The following is a 16849-nucleotide window of genomic DNA, read 5'->3' on the forward strand; positions in this document are numbered from 1 at the left end:
CGTAAGTTAACAGTGAGGAGCTGCATGAAGAGGCAGAGTGGATGATGAAAAAACGAAGAAGGGATATGGGAATATTATTTCCATTGGAGAAAGTGATAGGGCGGCTGTGGGTTCTCATTGGGTCCTGAAGAAGGTGAAGGTGTAAATACAGCCCCGAGATTTTTCACAAATGGTAAAGTGCGCCCTGGATCCAGAGAAACCACACATTCACTTAGCACCAGAGACATAAATACAGGCGAAGACCAATAGAAACACAAGGGCACCTTGTATAGAAATAGATTGAGAGGTAGTGCAGTGTGGTGAAAGAGGGCGATGAGAGAGTGCGAGTTAAAAGATAAATATGTGGAGAAAAATGAAGGAAACGGAAGAGTTCAAGAAATTGAAGATTATCCGCTTTGGTGTTCGGGTCTGTTCGAGTTGGAGAATGAGCAGATACAGGCCCCACGACAGCCTGGTTTAGCTGAGCTTGTGAAACAGGTAGGGAGAATCTGGCGGAGACCAGCCGATTAGTTTATAAGTACTGAACCTCGTCAGTAAGATGCAGTGAGAGAAACATCCTGGGCTCGCCGAGGTTCCATTACACGATCGTTTGGTGAGACGTTAAACCGAGGCCCCATCTGCTCTCTCAGGTGGACGTCAAAGATCCCATGGCACTATTTCGAAGAAGAGCAGGGGAGTTATCCCGGTGTCCTGACCAATATTTATCCTTCAATCAACATTATAAAAAAAACAGATTATTTGGTCATTATCACATTGCTGTTTGTGGGAGCTTGCTGTGCGCAAATTGGCTGCTGCGTTTCCCACATTACAGCAGTGACTACACTCCAAAAGTACTTCATTGGCTGTAAAGCGCATTGAGGCGCCCGGTGGTCGTGAAAGGCGCTATATAAATGCACGTCTTTTTTTTCTGATCGCATCAAGTTGCTGAGATCTGGGCGGCTGCTTCATTTTAAATTATATTTAAAAAAAACAAATCATGTCCGCATCGAATGTGTAACGATTGAGAGCAAACTGCATCTACACTGAGCACGGATATGGATCTGGGTCTCTGCTGTCTGTCTCTGGGCTGTCGCCAGGGTTGTGTTGGTAGAAATTGCGGCGATGGAGCAAGTCACGGGGCCCTGAGCAGTAAACTGGAACTTGCACTTACATCTCACACTATCAGGGAAAGTGTTGGGGCACTGGGTCATTTTCTCATAAAGATTAGGATCTGCGAGGCTTCCAACAGAAAAAAAATCAAAGGTAATTTCAAAACACTTCATCGCCTGTCACTTCAGTGCTCTGCAGGGTCACGTTGGGTCTGCCGTTTTCGGGTTATTTAACACAGTAGCATTGAGGGGGAAGAGTGAGAGAGAAATCAGCCCCTGATCACAAATCTGTATTTCTGCAGTTTGAGGTAACATTATCCCAGTGATTTGTTGCACCAAGTTTGGTATCTAATTGGTCCCAGATATTTTTAGTACTTGTCCCAATGAAGCAAAAATGTATTGAACCAAATATATGTAGAGAGCTAATTAGAAATATAGTCCATTTTATAGACAGCATACTTAACACATGCTGAGATAGCAGAGACATACTGAGAGATAATAGAGAAATACTGTTGATACATAGAAATGCATATATATTTATATAATGCATATATAATAAATGTATATTTATATATATATATATATATAAAGGATTACATGAATAAATATAGATAGATAAATGCAGTGATGGAGAGACATGCAGATGACAGAAAGCACACACACACACACACACAGGCACAGGCTGTTGGTTCTGTTATAAACGCCAGAACTCATTCTGATCTGTATCAGGGAAATATCTCCAAGCTTTAACACGATTTCCATTACATTTTTACTCACACACGAATGCCAACTAAAGATTTCGCTCTTGTTCAAAAATGTAATTAGAACTGCGCTTAAAATTTAGGATGTGGGCGGTTTAAGCCAGTCACTTTTTATTACTTTGGTATGGAGAGCTTTCTCCCCCGATCCGATCTGTAATTGGGTTAAAGCTGTCTCGGTCTGAGGGAGGCTGCGGCGAGCTGGTTGTGTGCGCCAGCCCCTCCCCGCCCTGCTCTCGCTCACAATGGCGGCCCCGAACAGCCACTACATCAAGCAATCTCGTCGAATAAAGAGATGACAAATGCGATTAAAACAATCCGACCTCACGGTTCATAGGGGGTTTAATCGGCTCCACATGATTTTAATTGTTCCCTAAAAGAAGAAACATCCAGAGGAGCTTAGAGAGGCCGAGGCTGCAGAGCTACTGGAGAGAGGGGAGAGGAGAAGGGGGGAGAGGGGAGGGGAGCGAGGGGAGGGGAGAGAGAGGGGAGGGAAGAGAGGGGATGGGGAGAGAGAGGGGAGGGGGAGAGAGAGGGGAGGGGAGAGAGAGAGGGGAGAGAGAAGGAAGGGGAGAGAGTGGGGAGGGAGAAAGAGGGAAGGGGAGAGAGGGGAGGGGAGAAGGGAGAGAGAGGGGAGAAGGAGAGTGGAGGAGGAGGGTAGGAAGGGGAGAGAAAGGGGAGGGAGAGAAAGGGGAAGGGGAGAGAAGAGGGAGAGGGGAGGGATTTTGTAGAGGAGAGAGGAGGGGAAAGGTGGAGGGGGGGTGGCGTAGAGGGGAGGGGACGCAGAGGGAAGAATGGGAGTGAGGGGGTGGGAGATGGGAACTGTGGCCAAAGGGATGGGACACGAAGCCTGGATACATTCAGGAATTATCCTTAATTACTTAAAAAAAATAAAGTTTGAAACTCCGATAGCTTCACGTGAGAGGGAGGTGCTGTGCCGGATTCCTGAGGAATGGGCCTTTCAGGATGGGCAGCTGGGGCTGGCTGCTGGAGTCAGTGACTGGACTGGGGGCTGGGCTCAGTCGCTGGGCTGGGGGCTGGAGGCTGGGTTCAGTCACTGGGCTGGGGACTGGAGGCTGGGTTCAGTCACTGGGCTGGGGGCTGGAGGCTGGGTTCAGTCACTGGGCTGGGGGCTGGGGGCTGGGCTCAGTCACTGGGCTGGGGGCTGAAGGCTGGGTTCAGTCACTGGGCTGGGGGCTGGGGGCTGGGCTCAGTCACTGGGCTGGGGGCTGGAGGCTGGGTTCAGTCACTGGGCTGGGGGCTGGAGGCTGGGTTCAGTCACTGGGCTGGGGGCTGGGGGCTGGGCTCAGTCACTGGGTTGGGGGCTGGAGGCTGGGTTCAGTCACTGGGCTGGGGGCTGGTGGCTGGGTTCAGTCACTGGGCTGGGGGCTGGGGGCTGGGCTCAGTCACTGGGTTGGGGGCTGGAGGCTGGGTTCAGTCACTGGGCTGGGGGCTGGTGGCTGGGTTCAGTCACTGGGCTGGGGGCTGGGGGCTGGGCTCAGTCACTGGGCTGGGGGCTGGGGGCTGGTCTCAGTCACTGGGCTGGAGGCTGGGGTCAGTCACTGGGCTGGGGGTTGGGGTCAGTCACTGGGCTGGGGGCTGGGGTTTGGGTCAGTCACTGGGCTGGGGGTTGGGGTCAGTCACTGGGCTGGGGGTTGGGGTCAGTCACTGGGCTGGGGGCTGGACTCAGTCACTGGGCTGGGGGCTGGGGTTGGGGTCAGTCACTGGGCTGGGGGTTGGGGTCAGTCACTGGGCTGGGGGCTGGACTCAGTCACTGGGCTGGGTGCTGGGGTTGGGGTCAGTCACTGGGCTGGGGGTTGGGGTCAGTCACTGGGCTGGGCTCGCTCACTGGGCTGGGGGCTGGAGGCTTGGGGCTGGGGGGCTGAGGTCTGTCTCTAGGCAGGTTGCTGCTGCCCTCTCGCGGTGAAGGTGCGGGACTGGCTGTAAAATTTCGCCCACTGCCCGCGGGTCAAAGTGACATTCCGGGAGGGGAGATGGGGCTTCCTTCCATTTCAGAATAATTTTTGCAAACTGTGCATTTTACAATAAATGATAATTGTTCTCCATCGCTGCAATGCATCTTGTCTAAATGTGCATTGAGCGAGAGTTTAGCACAGACACGGTCTATTATCACTTGCTGGTTTAAGCCTTTCTCTGCCACCATTATAATATGTTTTTTTCCCAATTTCTGGACAGAAATGACAGCTAGTCAGTCATCAAACGAATTCCGTTGCATTTAACTGATTGCCTGGTGTATTGTTAACAGGAGGGCTCAATAGGTGTGTAATATCGGTGGGCAGGCCACAAGTTATCCGCATTGCTCGCTCAGAGACAAAACTCTGTTAACTGCACTTGTTTATTGCGCTTCACGTTCTTACCTTGTGATGCGGAGGGAGTGACTGCGCGCTCGTCTCCGTCCAATTGCATAAGTCCCTGTTTCTCTCTCTGTCTCTGTCTCTCCAGCAATCCTGGTTGGAATCACCTGTCCCGCTCCAGTCTCCTCTGTGCACTGCAGCGGCGCACTGAGAGACTCCCTCGGCACAGACCAACCTTCCTGGCCCGATTTTGCCCAGCGGTTGCAATATGGAAAAGCTTTCGTCTGGGAATCTGGGTCGGATGGACAGTTCAAGCGGGGATCAGGATCAAGGGCTGGCCAGCTCACATTGTCCAGCATCGGCCACTGCGTGTGATCCCCTTAAATTTGATCAGAGAGTAAATGGGATCGGGTAATGTTTTAGGGGCGGTGTTTGACGCGATTGAAAGAGAAAGACTTGCATTTAAATAGCGCCTTTCACGACCACCGGACGTCCCAAAGCGCTTTACAGCCAATGAAGTACTTTTGGAGTGGAGTCACTGTTGTAATGTGGGAAACGCAGCAGCCAATTTGCGCACAACAAGCTCCCACAAACAGCAATGTGATAATCTGTTTTTTTAATGTTGACTGAGGGATAAATATTGGCCAGGATACCGGTATAACTCCCCTGCACTTCTTAGAAATAGTGCCATGGGATCTTTAACATCTATCCGAGAGAACAGACGGCCCCAGTTTAATATCTCATCTGAAAGACGGCACCTCCAACAGTGCAGCACTCCCTCAGCACTGCACTGGAGTGTCAGCCTGCAGTTTTGCTCTCAACTCTCTGGAGTGGATTTAATAAAAGGATCAGCCTGCCACTGATTCCTGTAGAATGAAGCACAGTGCAGGACTTTAACCCACCAGCAGCTGAGGTGACCCCAAGCACAAAGCTGCAATAGTTAATCTATGCCAAACCAACCTGAGCTATGCATCACTGGAATACATCCCGCGCTCACCTTACTCTATACAGAGTGTATGGGAATTTAAAGATTCTCCATCAGCAAAATACTGCGGATGCTGGAAATCTGAAATAAAAGTAGAACATGCTAGAAATACTCAGCATATCAGGCAGCATCTGTGGAGAGAGAAATAGAGTTAACGTTTCAGGACTGTGATCTTTCATCACAACAGTTCTGATAAAACGTTAACTATGTTTCTCTCTCCACAGATGCTGCCTGACCTGCTGAGTATTTCCAGCATTTTCTGTTTTTATTATAGATTTTCTATTATGTCTAAATGCTACAGGCAATGACAGTCTTTCTCACTTATGTTCCACTTAATGAGCGTAGATGATGCTTCTTAACATTATCCCTGCCCTGAATTTGCTACAAACTCCAGAGTGTATTGTTCACTACAATAAATACCAGCTTTTCTTACCATCTCCCACTCGCTTTATTTTTGCCAGTGGAAGTGTCAACTTGAACCGAGACAGAATGGCATGGCTTGACAGAAGGTAATAATGCATGCAATATTGGTCAGCCAGTGCTGATTAACTGACTGGTACAGGGGCATAGTTTAATATATAATTCTATATTATGATGACATCAAATTAATCTTACAACTCTAGAGGTCACTTCACCACCTTACCATCATTTAAATTCAACCCCACCCGCAATATTTTACATGTACCATATTTTATTTACAGTTTTGCCGCTTGCTGCAGAATCACTTGTTTGAAATCCATTGAAGTTTACCAACCTCTTCCTGTTCGGTGAAATGACGCCACCTGCTGGCAACGCGGCGAATGCAAGGAGTGCAGGCACTCTTGCACCCAAGGTACGGGCTACCTTCTGCATCGTGGGCTTCAGCAGTCACGTGGGATGCAGATAGATAAAAGGATAATGTAAAGGCGTTCTTCAATAGATGTATCACACAAACTGATCTAGTAATTCATTTTCGTTGAACCGTTTGTTTATGGATTCGTACACAAGGTAAATCATGCAGAACACAGCAACTCTCAGAAAAATAATAGACTTGCATTTATATAGCACTTTTGCGATCTAAGGACGTCCCAAAGCGCTTTACAGCCAATGACGTACTATTGGAGGTGTATTCACTGTTGTAATGTAAGAAGGCATTTGACAAGGTGCCACATAAAAGGTTACTGCACAAGATAAAAGGTCATGGGATTGGGGGTAATATATTAGCATGGATAGAGGATTGGCTAACAGAGAACAGAGAGTCGGGATAAATGGTTCATTCTCTGGTTGGCAACCAGTAACTAGTGGGGTGCCGCAGGGATCAGTGCTGGGACCCCCAACTATTTACAATCTATATTAACGACTTGGAAGAAGGGACTAAGTGTAATGTAGTCAAGTTTGCTGACGACACAAAGATGGGAGGAAAAGCAATGTGTGAGGAGGACACAAAAAATCTGCAAAAGGACAGAGGCTAAGTGAGTGAGCAAAAATTTGCAGATGGAGTATAATGTTGAAAAGTGTGAAGTCATGCACTTTGGCAGAAAAAATCAAAGAGCAAGTTATTATTTAAATGGAGAAAGATTGCACAGTGCCGCAGTACAGCGGGACCTGGGGGTACTTGTGCATGAAACACAAAAGGATAGTATGCAGGTACAGCAAGTGATCAGGAAGGCCAATGGTATCTTGGCCTTTATTTCAAAGGGGATGGAGTAGAAAAGCAGGGAAGTCTTACTATAGCTATATAAGGTATTGATGAGACCACACCTGGAATACTGCATGCAGTTTTGGTTTCCATATTTACGAAAGGATATACTTGCTTTGGAGGCAGTTCAGAGAAGGTTCACTAGGTTGATTCCGGGGATGAGGGGGTTGACTTATGAGGAAAGGTTGAGTAGGTTGGGCCTCTACTCATTGGAATTCAGAAGAATGAGAGGTGATCTTATCGAAACATATAAGATTATGAGGAGGCTCGACAAGGTGGATGCAGAGAGGATGTTTCCACTGGTGGGGGAGACTAGAACTAGAGGGCACAATCTTAGAATAAGGGGCCGCCCATTTAAAACAAAAATGAGAAGAAATTTCTTCTCTCAGAGGGTCGTAAATCTGTGGAATTCGCTGCCTCAAAGAGCTGTGGAAGCTGGGACATTGAATAAATTTAAGTTAGAAATAGACAGTTTCTTAAACGATAAGGAGATAAGGGGTTATGGGGAGTGGGCAGGGAAGTGGACCTGAGTCCATGATCAGATCAGCCATGATCTTATTGAATGGCGGAGCAGGCTCAAGGGGCCGTATGGCCGACTCCTGTTCCTATTTCTTATGTTCTTATGTAAACGCAGCAGCCAATTTGTGCATAGCAAGCTCCCACAAACAGCAATGTGAGATAATGACCAGATAACCTGTTTTAGTATTGTTGATTGATAAATATTGGCCCAGGACACCAGGGATAACTCCCCTGCTCATCTTCGAAATAGTGCCATGAGATTTCTTACCTCCACCTCAGAGAGCGCAGACGGGGCCTCGGTTTAAGGTTTCATTCGAAAGGCGGCTCTCCCCCAGTGTCAGCCTAGATATTGGTGCTCAAGTCCCTGGTGCGGGACTCAAGCCCACAAAGTTCTGACTCAGCGGCAAGAGTGCTACCCACTAAGCCATGGCTGCGGATGATGGAGATGATGGGTGCAATGATGGGTAGATAAATTCTAAGTACATCATTAAATCATTGTGACATACAGGTACTGTAACTCAGACATCAGTGTGGACAGTGGTTAAAGTGGAATTTGTTAAGAAGGGATGCTCAATTCCTGACTTGTGTAATCTTTGACTCTGCCCCTATAGCCTTTGACCTCACTGTATAACCTTTGGCCCCAGCCCATAACCTTTCCAAGCAAGTGAACTGAAGTTAGAACATTTAGAGGCCAGTGACTGCAGTATAATTAGGATGGCTGTCATAACAGATTTTTTAAAAGATATCGGATGAGAATAGTGCAAATTTTAGAGGTATGAACAGGGACCGCACCCGGATTAATTCAACAGAAGTATTAGCAGATAAAACAGCATTCCAGCAGTGGGAAATATTTAAGTACAGCATGAGTAAAGTCCAGAATAAAATTGCACCAAAGACCAGAGTTACATGGCTGGCAAAGGAGATTAGGTCAGAAATAAAGGCTAACTTGGGACATACAATAAAATTAAATCGAGTAATATAGAAGAAAGCTGGAGAAATATTAACGGCAGTGAAGAGAAGCAAAACTGGAGCTTACAGGGGCTAATAATAGGAAAAAAGTTGTCGTCATCATAAAGGTTAATGAGGCATTTTATACATATATCCGAAACAAGAGAATGGTCAAAGAAGACAATTCTCCAGTAGAAGATAGATCAGTGGCAGAGGTATGTAACCTCTGTCCCTATTTTTACACATGGCAGACATTCCCATTTACATCTCTTCTAGACCCATCTTTTGTTCCTTTACTTGTCCCATTACCATTTCTTTTTGCTTCGTACTGTCATAGCTTTTGTCTCTCTAATCTCTCCTGCCTTCCACCCTATCACAGACCTTCCTTTTTGTTCTTTCCTCCCCTCCTCCCTTTCCCTTGCCTCTGCACTTGCTTAAAATCTGTTACATCTCTAAATTTTTCCAGTCTTGACAAAAGGTCATCGACCTGAAACATTAACTCTGTTTCTCTCTCCACAGGCGCTACCTGACCCGCTGAGTATTTCCAGCATTTTCTGTTTTTATTTCAGATTTCCAGCATCTGCAGTATTTTGCTTTTGTATATTTAACAAGTATTGTACTTCTGCATTTACAGAGGAGAATGAAGGAAGGACTGTAAGAGTAATCGACAAGGATGTGGAGGAACAACTAATAGAAACAAATATAAAAAAGTAACTAGTTAAAAGGTTTATATGTCTCTAGTCATGCATGCTCCCACTCCAGAATACTAAGGTTAGTGATGAAATAGCAGAGGTACAAACCATTATTTTGAAAACCAAAACTTTAAAAAAGTATGAATTGTACCGAAGGATTATCTCTGTTCAAGAAAGGGGGAAAGGAATTATTACATAGAATTTTACAGCACAGAAACAGGCCAACAGGTCTATGCCGGTGTCTATGCTTCACACAAATCTCTTCCCACCTTAGTTCATCTCACTCTGTGACCATATCCTGGTATTTCTTTCTCCCTCATGTAATTATAGACAAGTTAGTTTCAAATTGATAGTAGGAAAACTGCTAGAGGCTTTAACATTAGCGAACACTGAAAGGTCTGCGCTGATCAGGGATAGTCAACATGGATTTGTAAAGGGCAGGAGAAGCTTGCCTTATCTAATCTATTTTTTCAAGGAGGTTACTAAACATACAGAGAAAGGGAATACAGCAGATGTGGTGTATTTGGATTTTCAAAGCGAGTTTGATAAAATTCCGCACAAGAAACATGTTGTAAAGATGAAGCGCCATTGTATCAAAAGTGTCAGCATACTTACAGGGCTAGCTGAAGGATGGAAAGGAAAGTGGGAATAAAACGTTTTTCACATTGCATGATATGACAGTGATGTTCCCCAAGGATCTGCTTGTACTCTTGTTCTCCATTTACCATCAGCATCCTGGGGTCATCACTGGTCAGATATTTAATTGGATGAGCAGGTCAGAGGCTGGGTATTCTGTGGCGAGTGTCTCACTTCCTGACTCCTCAAAGCTTTTCCACTCCCTACAAGGCTCAAGTCATGAGTGTGATGGAATACTCAACACTTGCCTGGATGAGTGCAGCTCCAACAACACTCAAGAAGCTCAACACCATCCAGGACAAAGCAGCCCGCTTGATCGACACCCCATCCACCACCTTCAACATTCACTCCCTCCACCACCGGCGCACCGTGGCTGCAGTGTGTACCATCTACAGGATGCACTGCAGCAACTCGCCAAGGCTTCTTCGACAGCACCTCTCAAACCTGCAAGCTCTACCACCTCGAAGGACAAGGGCAGCAGGCACATGGGAACACCACAGCCTCCAAGTTCCCCTCCAAGTCACACAACATCCTGACTTGGAAATATATCGCCGTTCCTTCATCGTCGCCGGGTCAAAATCCTGGAACTCCCTAACAGCACTGTGGGAGCACCTTCACCACAGGGACGGCAACGGATTGATTCTAAGGATGGCGGGACTGATCTATCAAGAAAGACTGGATCAACTGGGCTTGTATTCACTGGAGTTCAGAAGAGTGAGAGGGGACCTCATAGAAACGTTTAAAATTCTGACGGGTTTGGACAGGTTGGATGCAGGAAGAATGTTCCCAATGTTGGGGAAGTCCAGAACCAGGGGTCACAGTCTAAGGATAAGGGGTAAGCCATTTAGGACCGAGATAAGGAGAAACCTGTGGAATTCTCTACCACAGAAAGTAGCTGAGGCCAATTCACTAAATATATTCAAAAGGGAGTTAGATGAAGTCCTTACTACTCGGGGGATCAAGGGGTATGGCGTGAAAGCAGGAAGGGGGTACTGAAGTTTCATGTTCAGCCATGAACTCATTGAATAGCGGTGCAGGCTAGAAGGGCTGAATGGCCTGCTCCTGCACCTATTTTCTATGTTTCTATTAAGAACTAGTTGGTTTATTAACAAAGGTTTAACAATCACACTACACCTTACCAATTCATCCACTAGGCTCACAACTGCATACCTCATCGTGGATGACCTAGACCCAATTGGCTGGGGTTTTATTGAGTCTTGTGAACATCACGTGACTGGGGAAACAACTCACAATGTAACTACTCTACAAACCTGTCAGCATCCTCACCGGTGCATACATTACATGTGTCGTATATCTTATGTAAGTTTTTTATTCTCACCTCTGCTTAAAATATCAGGGAACATCATCCACTTGTATTAAGTGTTTTTTCATTAATATTCCCACTAGTCATTTTTGGGCTATATTTACTTACTAATTTTATTTCTTCATATTCAAGTTTCTTCATTAGTCTAAATTAGGGACATTTTAGAAATGTAAGCACAGAAAGATGCCAGCCAGCTGACTGTGTCTGTGTCATCCCAGGCTCCACATCCCAGTTGCCTACTCTTTACCACATCCTTAAGTACTTTCCTTCTCCCAGTGTTAATCTAAATCCCTTGTGAATGTTGTGATTCACTTGACTTCAATGGACGCTTGTCAGAATGCACTATCTTCTAAACTCCCTCTTTATGCCCCTGGTACTAATCTTGAGTTTATGCTCCATGTTGCAAAGTCATGACCAGTGGAAACAATCTCTCTCTATTTGCCCTTTCAGGCCCTTTCATAATGTGGAAATCTTCTATTAAAAAGAGACATGCATTTATCATAGACTTGTGGCTTACCATGTCTTCGAAGCATCCCCAAGTACATTACATACAACCCCAAAGTTTCACATACAATCAATTACTTTGATTGTTATTATGTGGGCAACTGTGATGGACATTTTGTACATAGCAAGACCCCACAAGCAGCAGTGAAATGAATGACTCATGAACCAGTATGGTGGGGATAAACAAGGAATAAAGTTAACAATGAAGCCGGGAAAATACCATGTACCTCTTCAAATAGTGCCATGTGATCTTTACCATTCACCTGAATAGTTAGATTAGGCTGTGGATTAACATTGCGTATGAGGATAGAACTTTCAACTCCCTCAGTACTGACCTGAAGAGCCAGCCTAGATTATGTGCTCAAGACTTCAAGTGGGGCTTGAATCCACAAGCAACTGACTCAGTTGAGAACACTACCAGCTGACCCAAGCTTAGATTTACTCTTGATCTTTTCTGTTGCAGTGATCACTGCCCTAGTTTTTCCAAGTCTCTGGTTAATACTACAGTATATTCTCTCATCCCTGGTATTCCTAGTTTTGTGGGAAGCTGTTTAATCTATGCCGCCTCCAGGCCACTACTGAGGTCAGGCTGACTGGTCTATAATTCCCTGCTTTCTCTCTCCCTCCTTTTTTAAAAAGTGGGGTTACATTGGCTACCCTCCACTCCATAGGAACTGATCCAGAGTCAATGGAATGTTGGAAAATGACTGTCAATGCATCCGCTATTTCCAAGGCCACCTCCTTAAGTACTCTGGGATGCAGTCCATCAGGCCCTGGGGATTTATCGGCCTTCAATCCCATCAATTTCCCCAACACAATTTCCCGACTAATAAAGGATTTCCCTCAGTTCCTCCTCCTTACTAGACCCTCTGACCCCTTTTATATCCAGAAGGTTGTTTGTGTCCTCCTTAGTGAATACTGAACCAAAGTACTTGTTCAATTGGTCTGCCATTTCTTTGTTCCCCGTTATGACTTCCCCTGATTCTGACTGCAGGGGACCTACGTTTGTCTTTACTAACCTTTTTCTCTTTACATATCTATAGAAACTTTTGCAATCCGCCTTAATGTTCCCTGCAAGCTTCTTCTCGTACTCCATTTTCCCTGCCCTAATCAAACCCTTTGTCCTCCTCTGCTGAGTTCTAAATTTCTCCCAGTCCCCAGGTTCGCTGCTATTTCTGGCCAATTTGTATGCCATTTCCTTGGCTTTAATACTATCCCTGATTTCCCTAGATAGCCACGGTTGAGCCACCTTCCCTTTTTTATTTTTACGCCAGACAGGAATGTACAATTGTTGTAATTCATCCATGCGGTCTCTAAATGCCTGCCATTGCCCATCCACAGTCAACCCCTTAAGCATCATTAGCCAATCTATCTTAGCCAATTCATGCCTCATACCTTCAAAGTTACCCTTCTTTAAGTTCTGGACCATGGTCTCTGAATTAACTGTTTCATTCTCCATCCTAATGCAGAATTCCACCATATTATGGTCACTCTTCCCCAAGGGGCCTCGCACAATGAGATTGCTAATTAATCCTCTCTCATTACACAACACCCAGTCTAAGATGGCCTCCCCCCTAGTTGGTTCCTCGACATATTGGTCTAGAAAACCATCCCTTATGCACTCCAGGAAATCCTCCTCCACCGTATTGCTTCCAGTTTGGCTAGCCCAATCTATGTGCATATTAAAGTCACCCATTATAACTGCTGCACCTTTATTGCATGCACTCCTAATTTCCTGTTTGATGCCCTCCCCAACATCACGACTACTGTTTGGAGGTCTGTACACAACTCCCAGAAATGTGTTGCTATGAATTCTTAAGCAAAGAACCCATGAAGCAAATACATTACAACACAGAGACAGACAATTCGGCCCATCTAGTCCATGCAGCATTTATGCTCCACTCGAGCCTCCTCCTGTCTTTCCTCATCTAAATCTATCAGCACGATCCTCTATTCTCTTCTATTGTGTTCCTAACACAGATGAGACTGCACTCAGGGAGGTTAAAGTAACAGTCTTTATTAAGACACTCCAAAGTGAGGAACACGCCTTAGGGGCCGGCTTATATACAGTGCTCCCAAGGGATGCTGGGATCCCATGGGACTTCAGGGATGCACTCCCTGGTGGCAGAACATGGGAGTGCATGCTTTACAGATACACAACATCACTCCCCATCCAAAGTCAAAGTGAAAACTATTTACAAGGTGAGGCAGTCGGGAGCCTTTCTTTCCCTGGTGGACCGCCTCGGTACAAGTGTCTGTTCTGGTGTGTTGGCTGTGCCCTCACTGAGCTGGCGTGTTGTTGGCCCTGCAGGGCTGCTGAGTGAGCCTTGCCTTGCTGGGCTGTTGGGCATGATGGGTTCAATTTCCTGGTCCGGGGTGGTGTCATTGATCCTTTGGGTGTGTGTTGTGGGCTCGAAAAAGGTGGTGCCTGCTGTGGGTTGTTCAAGGCAGTCTGTGAACCGCAGCCTCGTTTGGTCCAGATGCTTTCTGCAAATTTGTCCATTGTCTAGTTTGACTACAAACACCCTAGTCCCTTCTTTAGCTATCACCGTGCCAACGATCCACTTGGGACCATGTCCATATCTTATAGCACATATACAGGGTCATTCAGATCAATTTCCCATGACACAGTGGCACGACCATAGTTTACATTTTGTTGCTGCCGCCTGCTCTCTATCTGATCATGCAGGTTGGGGTGAACCAGTGAGAGTCTGGTTTTAAGTGTCCTTTTCATGAGTAGCTCAGCCGGGGGCACCCCTGTGAGTGAGTGGGGTCTCATGCGGTAGTTGAGCAGTACTCTGAACAGGTAGGTTTGGAGTGAGCTTTCTGTGCCTCGTTTAAGGCTCTGTTTGATTGTTTGTACTGCCCGCTCGCCTGCCCATTGAAAGCTGGTTTAAACGGGGCTGAGGTGACATGTTTGATCCCATTGCGGGTCATGAATTCTTTAAATTCGGCACTGGTGAAACATGGCACATTGTCACTGACCGGTATGTCAGGCAGGCCGTGGATGGCAAACATGGCCCTCAGGCTTTCAATGATGGCGGTGGCGGTGCTTCCCAACATCATTTCACATTCAATCCATTTTGAAAAAGCATCCACCACCACCAGGAACATTTTACCGAGAAACGGGCCCGCATAGTCGACATGGATCTTTGACCATGGTCTGGAGGGCCAGGACCACAAACTTAGTGGTGCCTCTCTGGGTGTGGTGCTCAACTGTGCATACACACTGCATTGCCGTACACAGGACTCTAAGTCAGAGTCGATACCGGGCCACCACACGTGGGATCTGGCTATCGCTTTCATCATTACTATACCTAGGTGTGTGCTGTGGAGATCCGAGATGAACGTCTCCCTGCCGTTTTTGGGTGGCACTACGTGGTTACCCCACAACAGGCAGTCTACCTGAATGGACAGCTTGTCCTTTCACCGCTGGAACGGCTTGATTGGCTCTTGCATTTCAACGGGGATGCTGGCTCAGCTCCCATGCAGTACACAGTTTTTTACTAGGGACAGCAGAGAATCTTGGCTGGTCCAAGTCCTAATCTGGCGGGCCGTGACAGGTGATTTATCATTTTCAAACGCTTCCATAACCATCAACATGTCTGCGGGCTGCGCCACCATCAACAAGTTTGCAGGCTGCGCCATTTTCACCCCCGTGGTGGGCAATGGTAGCCGACTGAGAGTATCCGCACTGTTCTCGGTGCCTGGCCTGTGGCAGATGGTATAGTTATACACTGATAGTGCGAGTGCCCACCTTTGTATGCAGGCTGAGGCATTAGTATTTATCCTCTTGTTTTCAATGAACAGGGATATGAGGGGCTTGTGATTGGTTTCCAGCTTAAATTTGAGGCCAAAAAGGGACTGATGCATTTTCTTTACCCCGAACACATACGCTAATGCCTCTTTCTCAATCATGCTGTAGGCCCTCTCGGCCTTCAACAAGCTCCTGGAGGCATAGGTGACAGGTTGCAACTTCCCCGTAACGTTACCTTGTTGTAATACACACCCAACTCCATACGACGATGCATCACATGCTAGCACAAGTCTTTTACACGGGTTATACAATACAAGCAGCTTGTTGGAGCATAAACTGTTTCTGGCTTTCTCAAAAGCAATTACTTGTTTTTTTTTCCCCATACCCAGTTCTCACCTTTGCGCAATAACACATGTAGGGGCTCTAAGAGGATGCTTAGCCCTGGTAGGAAGTTACCAAAATAGTTGGGGAATCCCAGGAACGACCACAGCTCCGTGATGTTATTTGGCCTGGGCGCGTTCCTGATAGCCTCTGTCTTGGCGTCTGTGGGCCGAATGCTGTCCGCCGCGATCTTTCTCCCCAAAAACTCCACTTCTGTTGCGATGAAGACGCATTTCGACCTCTTCAGCCGCAGCTCTACGTTATCCAGTCACTGGAGGACCTCCTCCAGGTTTTGTAGGTGCTCGACGGTGTCCCAACCCGTGACCAATATGTCGTACTGAAAAACCACCGTGTGTGGTGCTGATTTGAGTTGACTCTCCATTTTTCTCTGGAAGATCGCTGCAGCCGACCGAATTCCAAACGGGCATCTTTTGTAGATGAACAGTCCCTTGTGCGTGTTGATGCAGGTGAGGCCCTTCAAAGACTCCTCCAGCTCCTGCATCATGTAGGCTGAAGTCAGGTCGAGCTTGGTGAATGTCTTGCCTCCTGCCAGCATCGCAAATAGGTCGTCTGCTTTAGGTAGCGGGTTTGGTCCTGTAGAGAGAAACGATTAATGGTTACTTTATAATCGCCATAAATCCTGACCTTGCCATCACTTTTGAGTACTGGAACAATCGGGCTGGCCCACTCGCTGAATTCCACTGGGGAGATGATGCCCTCGCGTTGCAGCCTGTCCAGCTCGATTTCCACTTTCTCCCTCATCATGTGAGGCACCGCTCGCGCCTTGTGGTGAATGGGTCGTTCCTCTGGGACCAAGTGGATCCGCACCTTTGCCCCAGAAAATTTTCCAATGCCTGGCTCAAAAAGGAAGGAAATTTATTAAGAACCTGGGTACATGATGCCTCATCGACATGTGATAGCGCTCGGATGTCATCCCAGTTCCAGCAGATTTTGCCCAGCCAACTCCTTCCAAGCAGTGTGGGGCCATCACCCGGGACAATCCAGAGTGGCAGTTCATGCACCGTGCCCTCGTAGGTGACCTTGACCAAGCCGCTGCCCAGGACAGTGATGAGCTCTTTGATGTATGTTCTCAGTTTCGTGTGGATGGGGCTCAGGGCTGGTCTGAGTGCCTTGTTGCACCACAGTCTCTCAAATGATTGATTGGCTAGCACCAGTGTCCAGTTCCATGGCTATGGGTAAACCATTCAATTTTATATTTAGCATTAAAGGTGGACATTTTGTCAAAAATGTGTGCACCCCGTGT

The sequence above is a fragment of the Pristiophorus japonicus genome, chromosome 22 (assembly GCF_044704955.1).
Source record: "Pristiophorus japonicus isolate sPriJap1 chromosome 22, sPriJap1.hap1, whole genome shotgun sequence".
In the NCBI taxonomy this organism is placed as follows: Eukaryota; Metazoa; Chordata; class Chondrichthyes; family Pristiophoridae; genus Pristiophorus; species Pristiophorus japonicus.